This window comes from Oxyura jamaicensis, chromosome 10, assembly GCF_011077185.1.
Source record: "Oxyura jamaicensis isolate SHBP4307 breed ruddy duck chromosome 10, BPBGC_Ojam_1.0, whole genome shotgun sequence".
NCBI classification, from domain to species: Eukaryota; Metazoa; Chordata; class Aves; order Anseriformes; family Anatidae; genus Oxyura; species Oxyura jamaicensis.
Window position 1 is genome coordinate 12,361,338 of NC_048902.1, and position 23,772 is coordinate 12,385,109.

Sequence of the window (23,772 nt, forward strand, 5' to 3'; positions counted from 1 at the left end):
CCACCAGGGACACCCAGAGCAGGTTACCCGGGACCAGCTGCGGCCAGGTCTTGAATATCTTAAGGACATCTCCCAGACAGATCTGTGCATGCGCATGCAAGTTCTTGCTAGAATTGCCAAAATCTTTCAGAAAGGAGATTTCTCCAGAGAGATATTCTAAGACCTGTTGGACCACAAAAGGTTTTGCATGCCAGTTTTGCCTATAATTTAAAATTTCACTTAAAAATAGAAGTTTGTGGAGTGGGGGGACAGAATTCCTAAATAAACAGCAAAAAATGTACATGTGGGGAGGAATGTATAAATGTCAACATCTGTTAGGCTTGATCACACCTACAAACAAGTTTCTCCTGTACAAAAACTTCTCAAACCTTAGAAATTCTCTGAAACATGCAGGTAGATTCAGAAATTCATACTTCTGCTGGAATTAGATGTTTGAAGAGTGATATTTGTTTCTTAAATACACTCCAGATGCAGTATTACGAATCCCATTCCTACCCTACTGTCTTTGATAAACTCAGTGCGAGCTCTTATTAAGATATGCTCGTTCTGGATTTGTGTTTGCTCAGTGTTTTGGAGTTGCATTCATTTTTCATGAGTCATGTGTTACCATCGCTTACCTTAAGTCAAGCAGCTGCTTTTATATCCTGTTTTTCTGTCTTTTGCTAGCTCTATGCCTTCTATGGGACTTGTTGCTACAGTCATTCTGCTTTGGACATGCCAGTTACACAAACAGAGAAAGGGATAGGTGTTGCTTCTTTTGGACTGTGTGACAGTGGTGCTGGCAGCACAGAGAGACTTGAGCTGAAGTAACTTTCTTCCTTTAGAAGAATAAAAATCTGAAAATAATAAATATCTGGATTGCATCTAGAGGTAAGGTGAATTTTCTTCAAAATCTAAAATATGAATCCTTGCTTCTTCCTTCCCCTGAATTCTAGAAAATCTGATTTACCTTTAATTATGGGTGGACTGAGTTTTTTTTAAAGAAAAAAAAAAAAGGTGGCTTCTTTGATATGCTGAAAGAAAATAATTATATATAAAGTATTTAACCCCAGGGAAGTGCTAAAGAAAAGCTAGACAAATTCACAAACCCCTTGAGGGACAGGTTCAGCAGAGTTTCCCCATTCACTTTACTGACACTTGGAGTAATCAGAGTTCTGTAAGCTCCTGTCAGGGCTGGTCTGTGGAGAAGAGTTACACAGAAAGAGTCGTGCAATCGCAGGAGCTGAAAGTCAGAAGGATACTGATGCATGCTCTGCTGCCGTGGGAGGAGGGGAAAAAACCCTAAACCTCTAGCAAGTTACACCCACACTGACGATTCCCAGAAGGCTTTGTTTTTATTTCTACTTGTTCTTGGGGAGGATTCTCCTGCCTTTCAGTCATCAGCCTCTGAACAGTTTTCTTCTCTGGCCTCCCCAAAACAACTCCCAGGGAATTATAGCAAATAAGTGAGTAGCCCACAGAGGTCTATAACCTAGCAAAACCCTCTAGGATCTCCTATTTTAACCAGATGTTACCTGCATCACCCAGCTCACAATGACAAATCTTTCCCCAATATTTTTTAAGGTATAAAATACAGAGCTGGAAGAAACACTAAGAGGTTAACGAAATCATTTGTATTTGCTGTCTGGTTGGCACAGTGCAACCCAGCCAGGAGCTATCCCTGACTTAATGCTTCAAATAACCTCCTGCAGTTTTCTGTTATGAAACAGACCTGATCTTGGAAAGAAAGAGTGATTTGATAAAGAAGATGGTATGGGAGGTTCTAACCCTCCACGTTTCATAATGGGATGTCAATAACCTACCAGTGATGCCATTGTTTCCTCAACTCTCTTCCTTTTGTGTTTACAGCATTTCTCCTGACAGCTGAGAAGGAACAAATTTCCAAGGGCTCATTTTTTTTTTCAGATGTACCCAGATGCACCTTAGCCTGACCCTGTAAGTCTGCAAAACTGTCCTGGAAATTAAATGGAAACAGAATCTCACTTGAGAGTCCAGCTCCCTTCTACTCCTGGTTGGGCCAGAAACACTGTAAGAACAGGCAGATTTCCTACCAGCATTCTGGCACCTTCCTATACAATCCCAGCCAAAACCAGAAAGTGTTTTAAAAAAAAATCCATAGGAAGTAGGTGGAGGGGAGAGCACTTGATATTTTTTAAAGTCAAATCTTTTCTGAGTTTTGAGAAGAGAGTTTTGGGTCAGTTACTTCATTTGACTGGTTCTTCTACCCCTCTCCTAATCCCCATGTTTACTGCAGAGCTTTGTGGCTTCCTTCTTCTAGTCCCCTTGGTTCTCTGGGTTGGCATGGTGCCTGGGTTCTGCTTCCTTTCCTCCTCATGCACCTTCATGTCCCCAGCCACTGCGTCCTGCTAAAGCAAGTCTTAATTCTTCACACACTTTTGGGGATATCCAGCTACTGAGGCGCAATCTTTGCAGACTGTTGTGCTCAACCCTCGCTCCTTTGCCTTCAGTTTGGCCTGTGGTTTTTGGTTTCCCTTTTTTTTTCTTTCTTTTTTTTTTTTTTTTGGCTGCCCTGAAGTGCATAAAGAGCTGCTGACAACACATGGAAAACTCAGCAAAACATTCCATGCAGAGCTCCTGCTTGCCTTCAGCATCCTTTCCTGTGCCACATTCATTTTTATTAGGGGTAGCTGAGAAAACAGGATCATTGTGCTTTGGCTCATCTGCTTCTGCTGCTTTCAGACCATTTGTAGGTCTGGACCTACCTGCTCCTATTGCAGCAGAACCAGATGGAGCACAGTCTCCCATGCTTCCAGCCCAGCCTTTTAGCCCTGTGATTGTTTCCTCTGGTTCCTCAGCAGGAATTTGCTCTTCAGTCAGCTGCACAAGCCAACTGCTTCCAGCTTTCCCTAGTTCTCCTTCTCTCTAAGCTAATCCTTCTAAGCTCAGCTCCTTCATTTTTGATTGTTCCCACTATCTGTGAGATCCCTTTCTCCATTGTCTGATCAGACAGCAAGCCTCCAATGTTTCAATACCCAGATTTCTATTTGCCTGCTAGTTAAGTAGTGATTTTGTAGGGAGTTAGGGAGGCATCAGCTAACGTGAGCCTGACTTGGTCCTTGCCAGCTCTTTAACTTGATCAGTGCTGTACTAACTCACAGGTAGTAGTAGGCATGTAATCGTAAGCCACAATAAAAGACACTTAGCAGCTCAGAGAAAAGTGATGTGACAAACTGAGCCCACCCTCTGTCAGGCTGCCTTATGTGACAAGCCTGGAGAAGAAGCTTCTGTCCTAGTTAAGGAATTTCAGATGATTGCTGGCCCATCCTTAATTAGGAGTGTTTGCTAAGATTTCCTTAAATGCAACTGTCACAAGCAGATCAGTTTGGCTGTAGGGTGACACAGCATGTGATGAACATTGTAGCCCACCCCTTTTAGAATACTACCAAGCATCCTTTTAAAGACCTTACACATCATCTGTGTAGATCTGCTCCCATTAAAAGAAAGGAAATTTTGCTGTTGCATAGGGTGAGCTCAACAAACTCAGAGTTTTTAAAATTTTGTCCCCAGTTTCTTGAAACCACATAGACTGTGCACCTACCTGTGGATGCTTACCTGTGCTGCGCAGCCATATGTCACGTAGGAACTTTGCTTTAAGGTGCAGGCAACAATTCCATGGTAACACAAAAACATCTTGAAGGAAGAGAAGCCAGTCTAAAGGTACACTGGGAATGATTTGAGAATGAGGAGCTTTTTATCTGAAAGCCAGTTGGGTGTTTCAAATACCAAACTTGTAAGCAGGTGGCCTTGTCTGTGTTTCTTCCTACCTCCCAGTATCTGTTTCATGCACTGGAACTGGCCTTTGCACTCCAGGTTTCTGGTAGAACCTACTTTATTCCATTATTAATAACTATGTTGGATTTTGTTTTGAAAACATTTTCTCTATGGACTCCCATCTCTCAGATTTCATTCCAAACAGTTTTAAAGATTGCAGCCTCTGCAGGAGTCCCTGCAAATCTTATGACTGGATCTTATGACAACAGCTTCTTCCATGTTGTTGATTAATCTTTGTTCTCCTGAAGGTTAAGAAGCTTTCACAAATAAGAAAGCCCTCTCTATTACTCAATAACTAGCCCAATTTACATCCCATCCCTAACAGTGGAAAATTTGACTGTTGAGGGCCAGAAGAATCTAACCGTGTTACCAAAGGCATTATGCAAGACTAAATGAAGTTACATTTTCTTCAGACTATTCAGATCTCTGCATAATTTACTTAGTAGTTTAATCATTTTTTTGAACAGTCCTTACTCTCGGAAAGGTCAGAAGTAGCCTAAAAATAGTCACCATCCTCTGATGGCTGCTTTGCTGGATATGAGATTTGATTCCCAATAGACAAGATTTTTCACATCATGAAACTGTAGTTATCCTGGCAATAATTAGCACCCTTGTGGATGGTCTGATACAGAAATGCAAAGCCTGACTTTTTGCTTTCAGTAAGTGCTATTAATATGGTAAGCTCTTTGGGGCAGGGACTGTCTCACATTATGAATGCTTCATACAACCGAATCTTGAATTGGTTGAGGCCTGAAGGCACGAATCTAATTCCAAGAATAGTGTGATTGAATGGACGTGGAGACTAAGCAACTTTCTCAGTCCTAGACATGACGTCAGAACAGGATCGAGGTGGAAGCGGGAGAGCTTGTACTGTGCAGGCTATCTGCTGTTTGAATGGAAACAGGACTTCATTCTCTAGGTTTATCAATGGGTCACTGTTAATACTTACCCTCAGTCCTCTTAAAGTTTAAGATCTGTGTGAGTACAGGAGTTGCTCTTAAAACCTTGAAATAGTCTACTTCCTTCTTTAAAATACCAACAAGAGAAAAGTTTTACTTCCTTTGATTCTGCAGTGAACGTTGCGGTGGCTGTCGGTTGTTAGTAGAGAGGGTACATGCAGTAACAAGTGCCAAGTGGTAAGGTCATTGCAAGTGTAGGATTAGGGCTTGAGAAGGCACTAGGAGAGTCAGATCTGTTCACAGGAAATGAAGATTTTTTTCTATACTTGTTTTCACTAAAATAATAAAATCCAGTCTTATATAACTGTTTGTTTCTTGATCAGGACATGTAGGAGAAATGAAGACAGACCTGGCAGGCAACCTTATAAACATTAATCTTAAGAGTCAAATACCCAGACATTAACTGGATCCAGAAAAGTAATAAATATCTTTCTGCTTTTAAATTGAAGCATGGCTATTTCTATTTGCCAAGTTCTTACCATTCACTCATTGCAAAGCAGAACAGAGTGTTAGTAATGAGGAGCTGAGATGGCCTGGAAACTTCCACTGTGCTCCCTCCAACCTTCTGTATCACTGCACCTCGAGGTCTTATTCTTTGAAGATCTTTGCTAATGTCCTCACAGGCTGGAAGTTGTAATAATGTTTCTGATACTTACTGTTTAACCTCGTCTTTCTAAAGCTATTTCTTTCCATTCCTCTTCCTTTGCACCCAGCTTCATGTATGGTAGTAGGAAATCAGGAAACCCACCTAATACTTTTTTAATGCTGCAGAGATGGGAAAATGCATGCTTGACTCCAGAAGCTGACCTGGTTGGTTCAGACGCCTGGTCTGACAGCTATGCTGCCACCACCCAGTGGGCAAGGCAACTTTCAGACTGAAACTGGTCAGAGCCAACTGCTCGCTCATGCCTTCTCTTCCACCAGCACAGCTGTACTGGGACAGACCAGAGGTCTGCCTGGGCCAGCCTCTTGTTTCGGATGGAGGCCAACCATTTATATGTATATATAAACATACACATTTAAGACAATAAGGTAAGTATGAACTGATTTTCCTCTCCTGACTTTTCTGAGCCACATCATTGTCTTAAAATACGCTCCGTTCTTACAGTCTTCTAGCTCTTGTGTTTCCTTTGTATCTTCTGAACAGAAGGAAAAGGAAATGTTCTAATCTCCTCCAAATCCAACCAAATACTTGTAAAATTAAGAGAGGATGTACAACCAGAATGAATGTTTTAGACATAGAGGAATAGTTTGAGCAGTTTGTGTTGTTGCTCTTCAGTAATTCCTGTTCAGCAGCTGGGGGAATGACTAGCACTGGTAGTCACACACGTGCAACAGAGACATCACCAACCAGCAAGAGTAGCTTCAGGAAAATAATTTGAGCATGAAGGGATAGATGTTTGCTACTGAGAAGTGTCTCCAGTACACCATATGTGTAAGCTTGTACCTGGAACTGGAAAAATAACTGTGTGTCTGTGTCTCTCTGTCACAGGAAGCTGTCTCTGCACAGTTTGGCCAGGCCCCGTGCCCCGCTCACCTATGCATCCAGTTTACCTAGAACGGTGCTGTAAGTGCCCCTCGTTGCTGTCACAGTGCAGACATTTGCTGTGTTCTGTACAATTGGTCATGTTGCAAAATACATTAGTACCTGAGGGTAAGTGAATCCCCCAAACCTCCCTTTCAGCCAGGTTCTGTTTGAAACTCATGCTTTTAGCACTTCATAAAAATACCTGGCTACACCTTTCTCTTGGCTCCCCTCCCTTCTCCAGGGTAGATCACAATACTTCAACAGAGCTGAAATAGCTGTTGTTGGGCATAACATTGTGTCTAACGCTGTTTGCTAATGTGCTTGGATGTGACCTCTTCTAGTCAGGATAAGGCCACAGTGAGAATGAAGTTTAATATCGAAGTAGAATTGTACAAATTTAGAGAAGACACCACTCTAGGTCATTTTGTCCTATGCTTTCATCCAGGCAGGACTGAATGTAACTGATTTCTATTCTTGAAAGGCTGCTTGACATTTCTGTCTTCTGCAGCGGTTAGACTCCGGTTTGTACTTGCATGCTGATGCAACAGCTTTTGCTCAGTTTGAAAGCAACGGAAAGAATAGCGAGGAGTCCTTGATAGGCATCTAAGCAATAACTTCCTCTTGCAAGCAAACCTTGCTGGCATAGGTCAGTACATCAGCGCTCTGAACTGAGTCTTGTAAATGAGTGGCATTTAAAATTCATACAGCTTTTAATATGCCCTGGGCCAGCCGGGTTTCAATTACACCAATGCCTGTGCCTTCTCTTTGATGTGCAGTGGTTAACCCTTTTGATGCGCTCTCACCTGTGCCAGTGATGGTGTGTGCCTGCCAGGAACAGATCAGCGTACACTGACAAGCTTCCCAAGGCAGGGAGCTGGCCTTGCACTCAGCTGTTTCCTTTTTGTTACTGTTTTAAATGTCATTAGTGAGGGGTGGAAGTATTCTTTTTCTGAGGGGGGTTGGTGGGATTTGTCACAGTCTAGGGCATGGCAAGGTGTTTTTTCCTCTATTCTTCTGCCATATGTGAGTGGTACTTGAGCATTTCCCCTTGCCCCTGAGAACCATCCAGCTGCAGGGAGCTACCAGCTTCTCACTGGGCACTGGCAGCAGCTGTTGGGCTGTGGGCATATTTATCTTCATCGGATGCCCCTGTCACCCTGCCTGTCTTGTGGCTTGCACTACATTCTATTTTTCCTTATTAAAAAGAGCTGTTCCATATTCTTCTAGGATCTGGTGTTGCCACTGTTGTTTGACAGCGTAAATAGTTAGAAGGGTTTGCAGAAAAGGCTGTCAGATGGGTTAAGCTAATGATCCCTTAGTTATGATCCCTAGCAATCTTGACTTTATTTGGCAGGAAAAGTAATTTAAGGAGTGAACTGCTTATTAAAATGACCTCTACTGCATGTGTCTGTGCTCAGTAATTGATACAGATTAGCCAAGCCAGGAGTTAGTGTAGCTTTTGATAATGGATTAATCTTGGAAAGCTGAAAGCTTTTTTTTTTTTTTTTTTTTTTCTTCTTCTGAGCAGCTCAGAACAAGAGTCTATGGTTGTTGCAGGCTTCTGTGTCTGTCCTGTGCAACATCCCCTTACTCCAGCTTCTTAAAGGATGAGTGCATTCAAAATCTCTGAAAAAGACATTGCACTATGCAATGATACATTTCAGCAGAAAATGCCTTCAGAGCAGGGACATGAAAACAACAGTTATAAGCACAAAGCAGCTGTGAGATTTAGAACTAACGGGTGGTTAATTGTATTTTATTCTATATTGCACATGGAAGAATGCCAGGGCAAGCATGCACACATTGTCCAAGGAGCTCGCAGCAGCAGTTGTGTACATTAAGGGAATAGCCTTAAGTTATTTCACTAATTCAGTTTCAGTGTTGATGTTCTCTGGGAATGCATGCATGTACCAGCAGAGGGCATGCAGACTTCATTCAACAGGGACATGTGCTAATTAATAAATCTCAGATGTAGGTAGGAGTCTACCTGCATCCACATTTGCAGACAAAGCGCTCATTCAGCCATGCAGGAGCTGCCCACTCCAGCAGACTTGTATTATCCGAAGCAGGCAGGAAGCGAGGGGGTATGAAGCACATGTTTGGAATTACATAATCCGTCATCAAACTGTGATCATGTTTCATGTTCATGCTTAGTCAGACTGTGGCAGTGATTAGGGTTGACTAAACAGTTACCGTACCTCATTTTTTCCATCGTGCAGCATCTGCTAGCTCTGTTGATCATTAAAGTCTCAATCTAGGCAAGTGACTTGTATTGTGGATCAGACCCACAATGAACCGGAGGAAATCAGGGGGAGAGAGTCAGCAGTTTTTATAATATATTAACAGAGGGCTATTGGGAAATGTGAACTTAAGGAAGGCTATCTGCATTTTAGAAACAAAATCAAAGATAAACAGTACAGCAGAATCTTCTGTTTTATCCTGCCCGATGCACTTGCAGTACATTCATAATCTTCATAAAGGAGAAAATGAATTGGTGAAATAGGCTGTTTTATGATAATATCCCATATGTTATCAGATTCATGCAGGCAGAATCACGCTAATGAAGAGAAATTGCAGTTTATGTAGGGCTTGCAGGCCTCGCTCAGGCAGATTAACAGTGGCTAGGGTAAGAGGCAGCACATTGCCTTGGCAGGCTGCCCGAGAGCTAATCAATGCAGATGGAGTCAAAGGGACTGCCAGTCTGATTCCCAACAGTTTCATCTCGGAACAGGAATGACTGCATCCATCAGTGCTCCTTGATAAGACATCCTTTAAGCTCGTGGTAAGAATGAACCCATTCGGGGAGGCAGAGGCTGAGCAGTACTAAAAGCGATGACTCCACATGCGGTGCAGGGTAGAGGTGGGTGTTTAATTTTAGCTGCTGACCTGATTTCGTGCTGAATGACAAGTATCTATAGGAATCCTCAAGGGCCAATCAGTTGCTATGTTAGTGAAGCTTTTGGAGAAATGCATTTAATTTTATACAAGTGGTGTCTTTAAGGAAGCAATTATGATTTCTGAATGCTTCAGGTTGATTTCGGCTAGAGCTAAGCTGAAATTCTTCCATGTTCCATGTTGATGAAGCTGGAGTCTAACTGTTGTGTACTTAATATGGCACATGCTAATGTTTTGAAATGCCCTCTTTTTCCCATGTGGCATTCGATTTTTTCACCAGCTGAGAAGTAAATGCAGTGCAGAACCAAAATGATCGAAGTCCTTTTGTCATTTGCATGCACATCCTGAAATGAAGTTCAGAAAATGAAGCAACTGCAGAACCTCATCACTGAGGGAAGTCCTTTGCAGAGGGTTCTCCTTTGTGGCTTTGTACTTGAGGAAAGTGTACTTGTGGTGACCCAAGAGAGGGCTTTTGTTTTTCAAGAGGAAGGCTAGGCAAGGTCTCTCAGTCCACAGATTGAGTTCAAGAAAAAAAGTGAGAGTTGAGCCCACACATGGGGCAGATGCTTCACTTTTCACTGGTGATGAATCCTGGCCACTATGAACATTAGTCATGGGATTATTTCCCTTGGCGTTGTGTGCTTCTAATCAAAAAGGAAGTCTGCTTTCAGCCAGGAGTTAAGCATCAAATTGTCCGCTGTTATTCAATGTTTAAGTATGAAGCAGTGGGGCTTTTACTGCTGCTAATTTTGTGGCAGCATACTCAGTTGTTCTGTCCATACCCATTCCTGCCACTGTTGTTGGCTTATAGAGCTAGGGTTTGGATCCAGGTTTGGTTCATGCCCATCTTTGCATAGTCGTATTGATTGATCTAAAAATGTGTTTCAAGATCATTTTGCATTAGCCCCCCTATTTTTGACTTCAGTGAAGAATGGCTGGGCCCAAACGCCAGGCGTTGTGGATGGCATTTGTTCTTCTTGTGGCTAGCTGCTGACTGGAACCTCATCTGCACGTTTGTATTGGCTTTTTATTTGCAGTTGTCTCTGAATCTGTGCGGTGATTACTTTGTTGACAAATGGTTTTTCCCTTGAATAAGATACAGTGACAAGATGTTCTGAATGTCCCAGGAGGGCTCTGGCATTTGTCCTCAGGACAATGGAAAACACCCTGGCATTCTCTGCCTTCTGTGAATCTGCCTTTCATTTGTGTGTTGTATGGATTCTTCTAAGGATATGGAAAGAAAAATGCTAAAATGTGGTCATTCCAGGAAAAGTGATGGCTCAGAAAAGCCTTTTACTCGGCATACCTGCAGTACCTGCAGTTTTAGGGTATTGCAACTCACCCTTACTTGCTTCAGTAATTTTTTTATTATTATTATTTTTTTTACCACAGTTTGAAGATGACACAGCAAAAAGAGAAGGATAGATTTGATTCCACTTGCTTTGTTTTGACTGAGTTCCCATCCCTTGCACCCATGCAAATGGCTTGAGGCTCTGAGGTTGCACAAACAATGCAGACAGTACAATAGAATGACAATGGGGTTTTCACACGGGTATAGTGGGAGCTGTGGGATGTTTCCTCAATTGGTGATGTGCGGGGAGAAAAGTGCTTAATGTGTCTTCTGTTTGAGCTTGAGTCTGCAGGGCTGGCACCTAAAGGAGAGGAATATCCCTGTCCCTATTGTTGGTGTGCTAACTAGTCTGGAAATGGAATCATGATTGAAATGCAGAGAAATGCGGCATCATGGGATGCTAGGATTGGTCCATCTTCAGAAGGGGAAAGAAGCTCAAGATTTTTGTACTTTATATAATCTCTTAATCACAGCTCTCATGAAACAAAAGCCTTCCAAAAGCATCCTTTCTTTAACAGTTAAAGTCCTCCCCCCCAAAAAACAAAACAAAACAAAAAAACACACACAAAAAAATAGAAAAAGCCTCATCTAAGTAATGGACTTGCTGAACCCACCCTGCTGCTGCAGCTGGCTACTAAGGACAAACCCACCCTTTTCCCCAGTGACAGTGATGTGCAGAAATCCACCCTCTACCTTTTTTTTTTTTCCCCTGCATCAAATTCTTCATTTTTGCAGCATGTGAGTCAACTTGTAAAAATGACTCACAAGCTCATTCCAGCCTTCTGAATTGGGAGCCCAATTAAAATACTACTTGTAATGCACATATTGAAGAGAGCGAAAAGTGTCTGCTCCTGTGTGTCAGGCATTAGCATAGCATATCTGAAGATCTGTCTTGAGCTAGTCTGGTACTTGCCAGCAGGAAACCTTGTGTTTAATTAATGTATAAGTAACAGGAAAAAAAAGTATTTTGAAAATCTACTTCGTAAAAAATATAATGGAACTATAAATTTGATTAATTATAAATACATCAAAGTTTATTTTAATTTGTTTATTTATTTATTTAAAATGACATAGTTGGATAGAATGTTTTATTTATAAAGCAGTGAAGAGGTTGTTTTTCTGCAGGGGTGCAGTGCCTGGCAATCAGCTTCTGCTGCTGCTGGTCTGATTGTTGAATAGCCGATGTCTTCAGTTTAACTTGGTGCCCTGTTGGGCAGGTGCTCCCTGTAAAACTGCAGGGCTGATTCTTAACAATACCAGTCTTTAGCCTTCAATAAGCCTTTACATCAGGGCTGGCCAATCTTTCTGATGTTATCACCCATGTACCAAGATCCTCTCTGGAAGGTCATGTCATGGGAGAAATGGCAACAGCTGTACTGCAGCACCAGGACGGAGTTTGGGTGCACCGCAGGTCCCCGAGTGACTCAGTAGTGTCAGCCTCAGCTTTCCTGATGCATTTCTTTTCACAGGTGAGGCTCAGACAGTTGTGCTGCAGGTCATGTTAACGTAGTCCCAGCATCAGACTTGTATTTTGACTGGTGGTAAGTCCTATGTAGTCCAAAATTGCTACTCATCTCCACCAGTGTTTCATCAGCAATCAGTTTTTTTGCCAGCAGGCAAAAGACTCCAGAGAGAGCATGCAGGGTGAAAAACATTTCATCCATGCTTGACAGACATGCTTGTCTGTGGTATTCACATGTAGCCCTTTAACTAAGATTACTTCCTGGCATATATATCACAGCCCTTTTAGCTCCAAGTTATTTCTATGGCATCACAGTGAACCTTGGGCAAGGAGGTGAGATCTGCAGCACAAGGCAAGGCGTCTGTCTAGATGAAACACTCAAGGAAAAGGTGTTTGTGTGTGATTGCTGCCTGGTGTTAGCTCCTCTGTCCAGCCATGGCCCTCTATTTCAGAGGCTTTGCGTGGCTGATGCAGAAGAGAGGCTGTACCTAGGCACTTACCCAAATTCTCCTTCCTGCTTCCATACCACCAATTTATTCCACAAATTTATGCCCAGTTTAACAAATGGTGAGTATAAATTGCAAGGCCTGAAACCTGGTAGTACCATGATACCAGCTTCCTCTTGTTGAGCAACAAAACCAGCCTCATGTTAAAGCGATTCACTGGCAAAAGCGACACCTTTAAATTAAAAATATATAAAATAAACAGCTATTATTGCTTCAGTTCCTATTGAAAGGGAGAAAATAAAAGCTGGTCACATGTTGTGGAACTACATGCACAGAAATACATTTGTCTTCAAATGCAAGTCTAATAAATGTAGGAATGAAGCCTGGTCTTTGTCCTAGCAAAGCTCATACAAACCAAATGTGCACATGTTGTGCACACCGCTTATCAGTATGTAAATAACATATATGAATAATTGCCAGTAGGTGGTAGTGTGTGTTTTTCAGATAACTTTGTAAGCTAGAACTGCAAGTGTTTCATGTTTGAGGTGATTTAGAAATATCCTGTCATCTTTAATGTATGATCTTAAAACATCGTTGCTTTGAATTCAGTCCCTGATCTCACTGATTTAATAGTTCTGTTTCACAAACACCAGTGCATCTCAGAGAGGTGTATTTTGATTTTTTTTTCAAGTTTATGGGCAGACCTGACTGGAAACATTTTGAAAAGTGCCAATTAGCATAAGCCCTGAGAATTCAAATATGTGCATTTGTTGGAATGACTGCATTGCTCCCTAGTGTTTCATTTTAGGAGGTGAGCTTTTGATAAATAAATACATTATTTTAATGATTTAGGAGTTTAGAATTTCTCTTCACAGAAGCTGTTCTGATAATTCCTGAAAGAGCTCACTGGAAGAGGAGCAGCGCAGTTTTACTGGGCATCTACTTCTTTGCAGTGCCTCATTGTGCTTTGCAAAGACAGCAAAAAAGCGAGCAGCTGGGAAAGACCGGGGGGTTTGGTGGCTCCTTGCTGACAGTAATCTGTACCAAATTAATGGTATTTCCCCAGCTCATCACACGGGAAGAGATGCCCATCCTCCTGTGAGAGCAGTTACTGAGGCTCCTACAAGCATGTCCCAGGCTGGGCATTCATCCTTCCTCAGGTAACGACCAAAGCATTCCTCAGCCAGCTGGCCTCTTGCTGCCTTTGCTGTGTTTTTGGGAAGGGACTGGGTTTTTGTTTGGCGGAAGAAGGGGATGCCAGTGGTAAGGACTCTTTCTGTGGTGTTGCCTGCCAGGAAGCGAGGCAGAGGTCGGGAAAGGCGCTATAAATATTTCTGCAGTAACTCAAAGGCGGTTAGCGTTTTGGTTCATTTGTTTTTCCTGGGGTGTGTGAGACTGCTCTCCTCTGTGCAGGTGTCTCATTCACGTGGGGTTTCCTTTTTCTTTCTTTTCCTACTTATTTCCTGCCTCTGCAATTGTTGCTTGCACTTTGCAGCACTTTTACTCAGCCCGTCACTCCCACTGAATGCTATCAGGCTATTTGTGCAAATGTTTTTCGTCATGAATATGGTCTGCAGAGTCAGACCTTTTGCTTCTTCCTTCTGCTGGTAACCTGTCCCTCCCAAGTTTCCTTTCTCATTGTTTTTCCTTTCACTTATGTCTGCCTGCTGTTGGAGTGAGCTTGCAGAGAAGGAAGTGGGGGAGGGCTGCTTCTGCCTTTCGGTGTGAATAGCTGCGCAATTTATAATTTCTCGAGCAGATTAAGCTCTTGTTTGCATACACTCAGGCTGAGGGAGAACCACCCATTGCCAGGTGAAGTTAATGTGCTTGTGGAACCAGTGCTCACAAGTGACAGTGGCAGGAATAGCAGTGAAAGTAAGGGAGGAGTACTGGGGCCTACCCAAAGACAGAATTAGCGTCGCCCAGAAGGGCTGTGCTTTCTGTCAGAAAGCAATACTTGTGGCTCCTATTAAAGAAATAAAATGTGATATAAATAGGTTTTGGGGGTAATCCTGTGAGCTTGCGGCCTGCGTCCCCTCATGCAGCCTCATCTAACCACTCTGGGACAGAGGTGAGGCATAGTTAACCTTCCCTGTTTGCCTTCCTGTACTATCTATCTATTGTTCTTAACCTCTTCTCATGGGACCTAAATTGACTGTGCTGTGGATGGAATCTGATTTTGCTAAGAAATTACTCTTATTGACTGGAAACGGTATCAAGTTAGACATCCAAAGCTGGAGTCCATTCAGAGAATGCTGACTGTAGTATTTCTGTTCAGCTTTCTGTGTTTCAAATGGTAACTGTTAGAGGTAAACTCCAATAAGAGAGATCAGTGCTACGCTGATGTGTGTCCTCACCAATATATAAATGTGCCTGTCAGTATACTGATAACAGAAAATAGATTAGTGAGAGTGGGTTTCATGCTAGGAGACTGAGTTTCTTGAGAAATGTAGACTACCAAAGGGAAGATTCTCAGGGATGGAAGCTGGCGGTAGCATGTGGAAGGAAAAAAACCATGAATTCAGTAGCAGAGAAGGGTTATAGAAATGAGAACAGAGATATTAACTAAGCAAATGAAATCAGTGATGCTGGAGGCTTTTGTGTTTTGTCTGTACAGAAACAAATAGTTCATCCTGGACCAACTGTACCTCTGCTGGGTGGTGTTCTTAGTGCACTGGTAACATCGTGCTGGGTTGTGCTAGGTCTCAACACTCCTCTGAGCTGTCAATTCAGAATTGAGGAGAAGAGTGGGAGGTAGCTTTATCTAAGTGCACACAATATATAATCTGTGAATGAATACAAAGTGTGAGCTAGATAGGACGTTATTCCTGTAACAGGACCAACTCATCATCATTACAGAACTCTTAAAAAAAAAAAAAAAAAAAAAAGATTCCTTCTCCAAATAGATATAAAATGGGGTTGTGCTCATAAATGTGCTTCATTTCATGCACACTGCCTTTGCTCCCTATAATTTTCCTTGAATATGGCTGAACTGTCTTTGTCCTTGTCTACATAATCTCAGAGTGGGGGTAACATTAATGCTTTTCATCAGAACCCCAAAGTGCTCTTCTGGATTCTGTTCACGCTCTTGAGATCAATCTCATCAGCTTTCACCAAACACCTTTGCTTCCTGTTGGAGACAGTGCAAGTTAAAAGTACAACTGAGGGCTTGGGTTTGTTATCCAAAGTATAATTTTGATTGAGATTTACTAAAAGGCAGTAAAAGTGGAAGCATAATATGCCTTTTTCAGAGTCCCTTCTCAGTGATTGTCATTTGAGGAATGAGGATGTTGAATTTGCCACGTTGCACAAAGTTATGGCAGCTGTTCCATATCGCTAGATTGGAAATTAAAATGGAGATCTATTCAAATTGTCTGACACTTCCAGCAAGCTTGAAAGCAATGCTTTAAAATATAACAGAACTCTAATTTGGGTCCTAAAAGATACTCAGTAACACTGAAAGCAAACTTCTTACTTTTTCCAAATGGTCTTGGACTGCTTTTTTGTGTCTTTTCCTCTGCCTTGCTAAAGCCTGCTTTCCACAACAGCCATGTGATCCAGCTGAAGTCAACAGGATTCCTGAGGATGTTAAAGACCAAAACCTAGACTAGAATAGTTCAGTAGGTCTAGTCTGTTATGACAATAAATATTTTCAGGAATGCTTAAGCTATGCTAACCTTTAAAAAAAGAATGTTTCACATTTCTTTTTCTTTCTTCATAAATGTGTGGTGCCTGAATCTTCTTAATAGTTTCTTCATCTAAAGATAAGACTGGATTTATCTGTATCTATAGACAGTAATGCAATCTCTTAGTTTAGGAATTTGTAGAGGTCAGACTTTGCCTGTCAACACACAGTCAAACCTAACTTTTGATCCTAGTTCGGCTGCTTTAGTAACACTAAGTTTATGAAGGCTAGAAAAACCCATCTAGGAAATGAAATTCTTTGAAACAAGCACAATGCCAGACCTGTGCTTTGGAACTCAAAGCAGAGTTTAGCCAGCCTGAGCTGTTGTCACCAGAAAATATTATTTAAATCTATGGATGTTTTTATCTAGTAATTCTTATTCCAAAGAAAGAATGCACTGTTGACAACTCTTAGCATTTGCTTTGTTGTCCTGTATATGCCAGTTCATCACTCATACTGAGCATTAATCACTGTGGTAAATGTACCATTGTGATCTGTTCAGGAAATACTTGTCAAGGCTTTATAAAAGCACTCCATAAAAAATCAGACAAAAGTAGTCTATTTTTTTTCCTTGTGGGTGAAATTCACCTGCCCAGAGCTCAAATAAATACATGACAGACTCCTGCTAGCACAACTCCCGTCCCACTGCTATCTGTTCAGTTTTGCTTCCCACACATCCTGTAATGACAAAGATAATCTCTTCTAAAATGCCATTTGCTTTTCAGGGTGGCACTGGAAACTATTAAGGACTCAATGGGCACTGGAAAGAGCAATGTGTTATTGATTAATCTGCCCTCTGAATGAACTCTGGTGGAGAGCAGTATTTCCAAAATTCTAGATGAAAGAATTTGTGTACAAATAATGGCAGGATGAGTGCTCTCTGGGATGATATGACTACATAAATAAGCAGTTCTTCAGTGCAGCATGTGGTTTTCTAATTTCCAGTAAAATGGAATGAATCACACATGACAACACCATTGCCACTAACCAGTGTGGCATGGCATCTGAGAAAGATAGCACTGGAAGGGTGTGAACTGGAGAGCAGATGATGGGGCTTGAAACATCTTGTTTGCTTTGGCAGCATAACCAAAATCTTGATGCTTTCCCACAATCTGCTCCAAGGATGTAGGTTTTGCTGTGCTGTATCAGATTATTACTCTGGGAATTTGTGTGTCCTGCCTTTGCCAATGGACAGCTCTTGATGCTTCAGATAAAGATAAATGCCCAGACTACCCACAGGGGAATTCCAAAGTTAGATGATGTTTCTTCATGTAGGGTTTACATTACTGCAGAATTACCAGGGGAGGTTTTCTCTCTCTCCCCCTACCAAATCATAAAGGATACATCTTCTCTGTCAGGCAAACAAAGGTCCAAGACTGCTGTCAAGTCCAGGCTCACATACCATGCATATTAACCATATGTAAGTACATGCTGTGGTATGGGCCTTAGGCCGAGTTCACTCCTGAGGGGGAAGTCTTAGCCATAGCTATGTTGTAGCCCGGTCCCAAGCTTTTCCACCTTAAAGGTGGGGCCTGGGTGCCCCAAAGGTGGGGAGTAGGGTACACAGCAGCCCCCAGGGAACAGCTCTAGCTGCCTCCCCTTTCCCTGAGCACCACCTGAGTGAAGAGAGCCCCAGGCAGGCCGAGAACCAGCGCTGGGGCCTGTGGCCATGGGCTTCGCTGGCTGGAGCACTCTCTTTGGGAGCACTCTCTTTGTTTTGTAGAGGTGGCAGCAGTTCTCAGGAGATCTGCTAAAGGCGAACAGACAGCAGTCCCTTTGACATCCCTGCAGTGCCAGTGCAGCTTCACAGGAGCAGAACTCCCTGTCCACCGCTGCTGCTGAGCCCTAGATGTGAGAAGAGATGATACTGAGTTTCAAAAGATGGGGGGCCAAGTTAGAGGGATTAAAAACAGCCCCCTCCTCTTTATTTCTGCTCTTGTGCTTCCTGAGCCATGTATCAAATCTTCTGATGCCAGAACACAGGAAAAACTGAAAGTTGTCCTGCAGCCTACCCCCAGCAAAACTGGATGCATCTGTTCAAAAGCGCTGAAAATGACCCAGCACGCACTCTTAGACCCTGCAGTGGGGCGTTAAGGTTGTTGACTTGGTGGTTATGAATGACTTGGGCTTTGTTGGATCTATTACATGAGAATGACACCAGGCATTTTTTCTTTTGAGGGTTTCTCAGAATGAATACTTGTTAAAGCCGGGGTGGGAGAAGGACACGAGTAATTCTTTTTCTCCTTCTGACACATTCCCAAACACAGCACTTGTGAGTGCTATATTTAGGCAGAGTTAATGATGATCTAAATGTCCAGCAGACATGTATTTGCATTTGTTTATGTTGTTCCCCCCCCATCAACATGGTCCATACTAAGGGCTCAGTAAAAGCAGTAGCCTAAGCTGCAGTTTAAAATGTCCTGTAGATGGAGATTTGCTGTGACAGAAATGCCTGTCGTCCTGGCAGTTCCTCACAGCTGCTGGAGGCAGAAGAGTATGTGAAACAATAACTCTGCCAGCAGATGTGGTTCTGTAGGGACAGTAGTGTCTGTGGTACGAAAATTCCCTCCCAAAATACAGATCTGTAGGGACAGTAAGTGTCTGTGTCAGGGACAACTTTGCAGCATCTGCTGGGACAGTGAAGTCTGTGATACATAAACACATCTCTGCATCTGCTGGGTCAGTCAGAGAGAGATGTATTGTATATGTCTGGTTTTAGATGTGCAAATCCCCTTCACTTTCCTTTAATCTGGGGAATTTGTTTGATTCTTCTTCCCACAGAGCAAATAAGAACCATCTGATGCAAAAGAGCTAGAGGTATTTGTGAGTCTTTTCCATGTAGGAGAGGCATTGCCACATTTCAGCTGCCAAGAAATACTGCTACATTCTCTCCTACCATAGCATTAATCATTAATGGCTTTGTTCTCAATGAACAGTCTGAGTATCTTCAATGATACTCTTGTGAGTGCTAATGCTTTGTGGCTGCAGTGAGACCATCACATGAGAAATCTGTTTGTTTAGAGCAGCGATGCGCCACAAACACAGCATTCTGACTTAGGCCATATTTCAAACATTTCTAAGTACAGGTATATGAAGATTTAAAAAATTATTTTGGGCTCATCTCTAGTTTAGGCACCAGACGTGGGTTAGGAAGGATTGCACTGGAGACAGTCAATTTTCCAGCAGAAGCAACTCCATTCAGATGTCAGGGTATCTTGCTGCAACAAAGGCTGATGTTGACATTTTTCTTGGATGGAGACAGATGCAAGAGCTTCTGCCTCAAGGTTATCCATTATACAGTATATTAACTAGATGTTTTAACATTGTGCTTCCTGCGGAGACAGAAATGAATGATGATTAATACTTATCAATTAAAATCTAATCTTTTCCCTTGTGTATTTATATGCTGAACTTCAACCTACAAGGCAATTCTGTGACAAGAATTAGATATTCTTTTATTGGAGAGCACTGGAGTTATGGTCAGGGATACAATATTCATTCATTTATTATGAATACTGCATTTGTGCCTAGAGTTTGCCTAGGCATTTTATATAAATAGTCTCTTACAAAGGAGTTCATGAACAATTAGCATTAAAGGACAATTGTTTTATCTTTCTTATAACAGCACTAAGATTGGAGAGGTAGAGGAAGCAAAGGTTATACATGTTTTATGGCCATAATTATAATTAACTATTTCAGAGATTAAAGTAAATTAAAATGTAATTATAATGTACTATTTCAGAGACTAAAACTGATGAATAAAACTCAGTTCTGTGACCTATCTCACAAATCTATAGCTTATCCAGCTTAGTCTAAACAGGAAATCTTTTTTTTTTTTTTTTTTTTTTTCCTTATTAAATCTAGCTGCTGTTTAATAGACAGTGCCCACACGTGTGATAGGTGCCTTATAGACTTGAGACGCTGCGTCGCAGGCTGAATGAACACTGGCCCAAGGGCCCTGGTAACAAAGAGCTCCAATCCTGCAGCCGCGTGCGCAGGAGAGCTCCGCTGGGAGGCCTGCATGCGGAGCAGCCAGGAAGGCTGGCCTCTAAATATGCGACGGGAGAGCAAAGGAAAGGCAGAACGGGTTTTCAGATTTGAACTCTGGTCGGCTCGACTGTTGAACGCCATTTAGCTCAGATATACAGTGCGATAACCTTTGTTCTTAAGCGAGAGGCAGAATGGAGCACTGAATGAAAGAGGCCACTTAGACTCCAGGTGGAGGGTTTTAAAGTGAACAAGTGATCCGGCTGGTTACTTCTGATTTATTATAAAGGCATCTTTATGCATTTTGAATTGCCTACCATCAGTCATGTCAAATAAAACTGCATTCTTATAAGGCAGTTCATCCCCTACAAACATGCACGCTCTAATCACTGATGTCAAACTAACAGCAAATGTGTATGAAGAAAATAAAGCCTATGGTGACTATTGCAAAAATCTTTTTCATTTTAATGTACTAGAAACAACCATTCTAGTAAAGTCATTAGTAATTGACATAAATTTACATTACAGCATCAATATTTTTTGGAGCCTGATTGTGACTGTTAAAGGTCTGAGATTCATTCTGCATTGGGGTAAAATTGCTTTTCACAAGGTGTCCCAGAAGATCTTTGTTTTAAAAAATATATGTATTTTGCAAATGAATTTTTTAACAGGGAGAGGTGTAGAATTACAGGTATTAAAGTACACGTGAGGAAGATCATCAGCATCACCTCCCTGTTTGTATTTCTTGACGTGACAGTCCATATCACAAGGGAAAAAGGCACTTCTACATCTTCCTTACCCCTGAGCCTGCTTCCATCTCAGAGAGGCATCACAAAGTCTCTCACTAATCTATCTCCATTTTATTTCTTGTAGTCTATTAACACACCTATGCTGTTTTGAGAGACCTCTCCCCACCCTTCATCAAAAACCACCCAAAATGCTTGGAATGAGTGGCATGAAAATAATAAACATTTTCAGCTGCCTTTCAGATTCTGGATGAATTGTTTGTAAACATCTTGTCTCAAACCATCAAGAGGCGGAGCTAGCATCACTGAAAGATGATAAATTCCGACACGGCGCTCCGAGATTTCACGGCCACTGAATGTAGGTTAATATGGGATTCAATAGGAAATCTGGCTTTTGTGTTGATACATATTACGAAGGAACTTGTCATTTGTCTGCAGATTGCTAATTGCTGCTTATTGCACAAGCAAGAGGTTAATTTGGGTATGTTATGACAGTAATCATGTGCACCATCTTAAAATATATATACTCATAATCTGATTGATAATGTGTCCTGTGGGATTTGGGACATTGTTTTGTAAGATTATGCAAAGAAGAACTTTACAGTAAATGCTGTCACAGTAGGCAGTAGTGTCCTTGAGTGCAGGCACATGGGATAGAGTGGAGTCGCGAGTCTGGTATGAAATACCTTTTTCCTTGCCCCTTAATTTAGTCATTCCCAGAGATGTGTGATTTATTCTTTGTGATGATACACTGAAAACAGAGGTCCCATCTATTCTAAATGAAAACGATATCCTATTCTTATTATTGTTAATGCTTTGTATTCAGAGTAGCATTTAAAGGCCTCGGATTAATTCGTGACCTCTTCATGCTCGGAGTTGTATGTACACATGCAGTAAGCTCACTGCCCCAAAGACCTTACACTTTAATTAAATAAAGGTTGGAGGAAGGAAGTTTTATTACCTCTGCCACAAATGGGAAATGATAAGAGAGAGAAACTAAAAGGACTGAGAATTACACTCCTCCTGCAATAAGTCCTGTATTTGCCTGTAATATATCCTCCCTTCCTGCTTTTGTTAAGCTGCTGTAAATTGGTAGATGGTTGGTCTCTTCCCCAGAGATGGAGCTTACTATAATTCTGCATAATTTTCAAGGTTGTATGGGATGAAAGGAGTTACAGATAGATAACCCTTTAATTTATATCTGATCAAGTTATTCTGAAGAAATACTTCTGTGGAATAAGTTCATGCATATGAATCTTGCATGCATTGCTTGCTGCCACGTGAGCATGCTATTGCATAGATTCTGTATTCCCAGTGGTGTGTGCAGTTGGTGTGTACATGTTTTAAGGTATGCCGGTATAACTTTTCAATTGTTTTTGTTATCTCCAGTAGTTTGCTCTTAAAAGTTTTCAAAAATATTAAAAAAAAAAAAAAAAAAAGTAATATTCCTCAAGATACTGGACTATTCCACAGGATTCATAGGAGACTTAAAACACCAGTGCACACTTAGTCTCGCAGAAATGCATCTCCTTCTCCCCTCCGGGAATCTTATTCTATAGAAAGGGCTGAAATTAATTTTAAACATTTTTAATTAGAGCTTCCAGCTTAACATCAAAAAATAAAGCTAGATCAGTACAGATCTTGCTTTGAGAATAAAATTTTCCCTGTAGAGGAACATAAGCCTGAAGATAACTTGTTTTCCTTTTACTTATAGACAGTACATGGATGTTCAGCATAGTGATCTTGGGCAGAAGCCCTGACAGTTTTAGATATGATGGGAAGTGGGGGAGAAAAACAAAACAAAACAAAAACACAAGGAACAGGTAAATTCCAAGCACACCCAACCACTATCTTTGTATCACACCCAACCATTATCTTTGTATTTTAGTATTTCTGCCAGTCACTGCTGTATGTCAACAGCAGTAATCCTCTATAATGACGTGTCTCTGCCTCATGGGTACAGCCCCTCATTTCTGTCTTGTCCTGCCCCTATCTGGGAAATGGGAACAGTTATTTTCTTGCAGATTTTGGATTCCCTGAGTTAAAAGACTACAGAGAAGCAGACTTCTTTTTGAAATGTATTTAATAAAGAGCATTATTTCTATTGCTGTCAAAGGTTGAGTCCATCTGCCTTTTTTTTTTTTTTTTTTTTAAATGCTCAAAACAGTAAAAGACCTTCAGGATCTTTGACCATTTATAAATATCTCATTTTTCCCCCTAGAAACTGTCACTGCTGGAACTAAAGTGTAAATTTGTGAATTATGCCACCTTTTAAATATGAAACTACAGAATTTCCACAGTTGAGGGGACAACCTCAGCACGTAGGAAAGCACATTGCTGGTGTATATGCCCCTGCTAGCAAACAAGCCACAGGAGCTTTGTTATAAAACATGCAAACATCCTGAGGAAGTGGCAGTCATTTGCCATAAACACGGCGTGTAAACAATTACCTGTAACTCGTTACACTCGTTTGTACAGGCAGCTGGCTAAACACATCCCTGTGTGCTTGCAAAGGGCTGTCCCCGCCGAACTGAACGTGAGACTGTGGGGCAGTTATGTGGTGGCTGCCTTCTCTGAAGACTTCTGCACACGACAAGTTGGCAAGGTCTATGTAAAGGGGGGACAGTTGGGCCAGATGATCCTGGAGGTCTTTTCCCCCTTAATGATTTTAGGATGCACAGAATGATGGAATTCTAAGTAGGGGTGCTCGTGGATATGTGGAATAGGTGGAGAAATACAACATGCTGGTGGCACTTGGGTGACAACAGCGAGGACCCTCTCGGCGGCTGGCAGGGTGGATTTGGGGACGGGACACTTGCAGAGAAGGCCATTTATTGGGTGTGGGGGCACAAGGCCCGAAAGGCTGCGGGCAGCGGCCGGGGAGCCCCTCACACAGGCTGAGGGGGGCCGGGCCGGGGGGG

The 23,772-nt window shown here is 41.9% G+C and overlaps 1 long non-coding RNA gene across 1 annotated transcript; it reads left to right on the forward strand.

The window, feature by feature from the left end:
* Positions 1-668: 668 nt before the first annotated feature.
* On the forward strand, positions 669-22,966 carry LOC118172152. Its single transcript, XR_004753566.1, has 3 exons — positions 669-870; positions 1,849-1,935; positions 5,525-22,966. It is a non-coding gene; the product is annotated as an uncharacterized LOC118172152 (long non-coding RNA).
* The last annotated feature ends 806 nt before the right edge of the window (positions 22,967-23,772 follow it).